Source organism: Lepisma saccharinum, chromosome 2 (genome assembly GCF_977018435.1).
Source record: "Lepisma saccharinum chromosome 2, izLepSacc3.1, whole genome shotgun sequence".
Lineage (NCBI taxonomy): Eukaryota > Metazoa > Arthropoda > Insecta > Zygentoma > Lepismatidae > Lepisma > Lepisma saccharinum.
Window position 1 is genome coordinate 58,314,695 of NC_139230.1, and position 5,821 is coordinate 58,320,515.

At 37.2% G+C, this 5,821-nt stretch overlaps 1 non-coding gene across 1 annotated transcript; it reads right to left on the reverse strand.

The window, feature by feature from the left end:
• Window positions 1-5,481: 5,481 nt before the first annotated feature.
• On the reverse strand, window positions 5,482-5,565 carry TRNAL-UAA (transfer RNA leucine (anticodon UAA)). Its single transcript has one exon. It is a non-coding gene; the product is annotated as a tRNA-Leu (tRNA).
• Window positions 5,566-5,821: the final 256 nt, after the last annotated feature.

Below are 5,821 nucleotides of genomic sequence, written 5' to 3' on the forward strand. Positions count from 1 at the left end.
GTACAACCCATATAACCAACCTAGAATATAAGTGTGCACTCTGCGGCTGCTCAGGAAGGAAGAACTCCGTAACAGGCGGAGCCTTTTCTCGCCGAGCAGAGAACGTCACGTGATCAAACAAAAGACAATCTATTACACGATAGTACCAGATCCTTTCATTATATTACCTCGTAACGAGTATGTTACACGGTTCGCGTTCTTTTGCAGAAAAAAGCGAAATTGTGACGAAAGGAAGGCCAACGTCTATTTTGAACGATTTAAAAACCAAGTCGTCTGCTGGATATGACCGACATTTCAATGTTTCGTGGTATAACGACAATCCGTGGTTATGTGGATGTGCGCAGTTGTCGAAACTGTTTTGTTGGCCATGTACTCTATTTTCGGGTGAAAAAAACGTGTGGAATTCAGGTGTGGATAACATGGAAAACTTCAGAACCATCAGGGGACGGCACGAGATCTCGAAGCAGCATATTGCATCAATGTGTTCCCTAGCTTCATTTGGTAAAACAAGGATTGATTTTTCTTTGAGCGAAGCTTTTAAGAGATCTGTGAATAAGTACAATGACAACGTTAAAAGAAATAGATATATTTTAGAATGTCTAATTCGCGCCACTTGCTACTTAGCTACACAAGAATTACCCTTCAGAGGAAGCGACGAAACCAACGATTCCTTGAATCGAGGGAACTATGTGGAACTGCTTCATTTAATGGCCGAAACTGACGATAAACTGAATCATCACCTGCGAACCTCTACAGTTTTCTCAGGAACATCAAACGACATCCAAAATGATATTATTGAGTGCATTTCGTCTCACATGATGAACGAAATAAAGAAAGAAGTTAAGGAGAGTGCGTTTGTTGCTGTAATAATGGATGAAACGACGGATGTTTCTAACAAATCTCAGCTTTCGACCGTTTTCCGTTATGTCACTTCGAAAGGTAACGTAGAAGAAAGATTTGTAGGTTTGTTAGACGTAAGCTCTGACAGAACATCTGCTCGGTTATTTCAAGTTCTGTGTCGCTATGTGGATGACTACAATTGCGGTACAAAACTCGTCGCACAAACTTACCATGGGGCTCCAGTCATGGCCGGTGAAATTGGCGGACTACAAACTCTCGTTAAGCAGATATATTTACAGGTAATATTCGTGCACTGTTATGCACATAGACTTAATCTAGTTTTGGAAAAATCCGTTAATTTCATAAAAGAATGTAAGGTGTTCTTTGAAACAATCTCAGGTTTATCTTCTTTTTTCTGAAAATCATCGAAAAGAACAGAAGCTCTAGACCGTGAAGTTAAAAGGCGATTGCCGTCAGTTTCTAACACAAGGTGGAATTACAGGAATAGAATAATTGAGGTGGTTTTCAATTGTAAAAATGAATTGACAAGTTTGTTTAAGTCCATGATGGAAGACACGGATGAATGGGATGGCGAAACTAGAGCTTGTGCAGCAGGATACTTTCGAGCCCTTCAAAACTTTGATTTTAACTTTATGTTAGAAGTTTTTCATGCTATATTTCCAAAAGCCGATATTTTGTTCAGTGTCCTGCAAAAGAAAATACACGATGTTGGGTATTGCAAAAAGAAAATCAGTGATTTTGTTGACAGCCTTACAAGAATGCGTGACGATTTTGACGTTTTGTGGTCGAAAATGGAAAATCTGAATGAAAGTGTGAGTGCGCAACAGTCAAAGAGACTAAAAGTTAGTGGAGTTGTTATCAGTAAGAAAGACATCTGTCGGAGACTCTTCTACGAAATCACCGATACTTTGAAAGGTCAATTTATAACAAAATTTGCAGATATTGATAAATTGGAATTCTTGGCCTTGCTTGATTGTGATGGATTCATAACTTATTCAAAACACTTCCCAGAAAAAGCGCTTCGCGTACTTTTGAGAAACTTTGGACAGTTTTTTAACATGATACGCCTCAAGAAAGAACTTGCATACATTTATGCTTCTCCTGAATTTAGAAGCAAATCAGTTCATGACATAAACATGTACTTCCATACCGTTGGACTCACTGAGGCGTTACCTGAAGTAATCAAATTGTGTTGTTTGATTTCAACTATTCCTGCTACAAGTGCTTCAGCAGAACGATCCTTTTCCGCTTTGCGGCGGTTGAAGCTTAACACCTTAGGAACTACAAAGATGGCACATGCAAATCGTGCAAACGGGAGGTTCGCTTCTGTTTTTTTTTAGGTTTAATGACAGAGCCGGGTGTTTAATACGAACACTAAACTTAAAGATTTCTCGTATTAGCTGATTTCTTTCTTTATTTTCGGGAGGATAAGAGGACAAGAGGAAAACAGAATCTACCGTACATATCAAGACCCGTTATGGTGCTTTTGGATTCTCATGGAGCACACATTTCTCCAGAAGTTCTAGAGCTTGCGCACCAAAATGAGGTCCATATTTTGACATTCTCGGCTCACAACACACACGTACTGCAGCCCCTGGATGTTGGTGTGTATAAGTCAGTCAAGGCAGTTTGGCGAGAAGAGTTGAATTGTTATATGGTGCAAAACCCAACAGAAAAGCCAAACAAACGGAATTTTCACAGCATTTTCAAGATGCCGTTTGTAAAAGCATTCTCAGCACAAAACATAAAAAAATGTTATCAAGTCTTGTAGAATCATACCACTTGATCGACGTGTTATTCCCAAAGAAAAACTTGCTCCATCCCTACTGACTGAGAATCCTAATCCATAGGCAGCAGTTCCACCTATTGAGGGGACACCCGAGAATCCGGATCCAGAGCCAACTCTTGAAAGACCACCAACTCCACAAGGCAGAACCTCGTTGTCTCCAGTAGATAGTATCCTAACGCTTCCGACAACAAACGTCAGAAAGAAGCTTACAAGAACACGGACCATCGATAGAAAAGCTAAACTCCTAACCGATAACCAACCGCGTCCGTCAGTAACAAAGCCACACATTCAACAACCAAAAGGAGTACAGTTCTTGATAAACCTGGACCCTCAGGAACAGCAAAACACAGAAAAGAATGCCATTCAGAACATTATGACGGTGAAGAATGGGTCTGCGGCACCTGCAATGGGCTCTTTTCGAAGGACAAAAAAAAAGAAATGGAAAGAAATGGATACAGTGCTCATTTTGCCTTATCACGAAACGTGCCAAAGCGAACCTCCCGTTCGCACGATTTATATGTGCCATCTTTGTAGTTCCTAAGGTGTTAAGCTTCCAAAACTTGTTACATGTTTATTTTATTTTATTAAAGTACCTAGATTAGTTTCAATATCTAGGCCTATCATTAGTGTTAGAAACATTTACATATGTCTATACTTAAACCAAAGAAACATCCTCAAGCTATTAGGCCTGTTAGACATGTCTCATTTGCAAACATTTTTCATTAATTTTATAAGTTTAGGTTATGCAATGCAATAATGGGTGTTTATAATGTTTATGTCTTATAGTACTCTAGTGAGAGGCCTTAAGAGAGAACTTGTTACACATTTATATTATTTTATGTAACGTATTTTCAATTTGTCAAAGATGTTATAAATAGGATTGAACACATTTCTGTAGCTTCATTATTTTGTAAATTCCAATTTGATTTATTGTATTCAGTGTTAATAAGTGTTCCATTATCAGTATGTCATAAAAAGTGTTAGAATATATTACTTAATTTATAACGTTTATGTGCAGTGTTAATGTATCACCAAATGAAGAACCCATATCACCAAATTAGGTTCCATATCACCAAATTATGTGAACAAGCAATGGAATTATATAAGCACCTACAACTGGCCTCATTTACGTTCGTATGAAATTAATTTGTAATTATTATACACATTATATCCAAGGCTCAATAATAATAATAATAATCCACCAAAATTATGATTCAGAGGCCGGCTAATTATCAAAAAGTAAATTTATCACCAAATTAGGTCCCTTTACCCTAACTAAATTAAGACATAATTAAGTAATAAGTAAGATTTAATGATCTAGGATAGAACCAATTTTCTAAAGTACTTAGAACCGCAAAGTAATAGTTTAGTTTACTGACTGGTAGCATATGTACATACAAATTTGCACACCCAAAAATCTTACTTCCAAAAATGAAATCACAAATAAGCCATTGAGTGGGCCAACGGTGCCAGCAGGTGGGAGGGGCAATTGCCCCCCTCCCCACGAAATATGTGGAAAACGTTTATGTAATTCCAATGGGGAAATTGTTGCAAAATTTTACTTCAAATAATATTGTTTTCTGCGATTTACAGGATGTCAGTTACAGCAATTAACTGCTTGCTATGTGCAACAAAATAACGAAAGAACGTTTTTCACTAGATACATTAAAATCGTGTTGACTGCAGTATCTAGGGGTGTGCCGGATGGAAAAACTTTGACCGGGATGGGATTTGAAAGGAAATGTTCATAATTCTGACGTTTGAGACTGAAAAAAATTCTCCATTTCCCGATAAGGTCGAAAAATTTTCGGAGTGGTAAATTTTCGAATTTTTTTGTTTAAATCTCGAATTGTTCACAGTATTTCCTCTTCAAGAGATTGTCTTTGAATATCTGGAATAAAAACTTAATTTCAAGAAATTTCACACATTTATAGGGCAGAAAATATAAAAAAAAATTAGCCCCTTTCAAATAAGATCCATTGGAATTTCTCAGCTGTTCGGGATTACGAAAAGTCAGCATCTGACCTCAATAATTTACACCTCGTCATTTTCAATTATCACTTTTTTTTACACTACCCTTTGGCATGTAAAAACATGGATCAGAGATAAATACCATGAAGGACAGTAGATTAAGTGATATCTGATTAACATCTATCTTTTGTGAAAAAGTACAAAAACATCAACAAAGTGATAGATGTTTATGGAATGGAAATAAGGGAAATTCAGTTTCTATCTCATAGATAACAGACTGGAGTCTCAACTTGTATACAGCGCCAAACTATTTTAAATTCAATTTGAAGTTATGATTTGTAAAGTATTAATAATAATAATAATAACCAAAACAATAATACAGCAATAATAATATTGTAATAACAATAATAGCAAAAACAACTACCATACACGTTTCTATGACTGATGAGCAGGATATGAAATCTCACTATGCCTCCCCCCTCCTCTCTGAGAAAAAGTCCTGCTGGCGGCCTTGGAGTAGACATCCCCCCAAAGCAAAACTTTTAATTCGCACAGTGCAAAGGGGGTATGTTATGACCTCCACAAACCTCCCTTGGGCACGCCACTGATGTATATCTATATCTACGTATATCGAACGTCATAATTGGGTTTTCATAACGCAGAAACACAAGTTTGTTGGGCAAAATCAATCCAATCCAGATTCAATCAGGTCCGCCTCAATAATTCAAAAATCTTTACTTATTGTTATATAGTGCTATTTCACAAATACTTCAATTACCAGCCACTGTTGACAACAAGAGATACTTCGCATCTAAATTTTAAGCCACAATAAAATGAAGAGGAAGAAACTAAAAGTATCCTGCCAGGTGTGGGGTTCGAACCCACGCTCCCTCTCGGGAACCAGAACTTAAGTCTGGCGCCTTAGACCGCTCGGCCAACCTGACAACTAAGCAACTTAGCTTTCTAACTTGTACGAATGTGACTTGTTTCTCCTTCCAAAATGTAAAGGTCGCATAGCATATATTATTGTTTCTAGAGCATTTTGTATCCTTCCCTTTTATTTTTTTTTTTAGCTGAGCGAGCTTGAAAAGATATAAAATCACATACTACTCGCACATGTTACTCCAAATTTTAAAAAAAATTCATCGAAAAATACAAGATTGCGGAAATTTCTAGAAAATAACCACAAGTCAGGTCGTG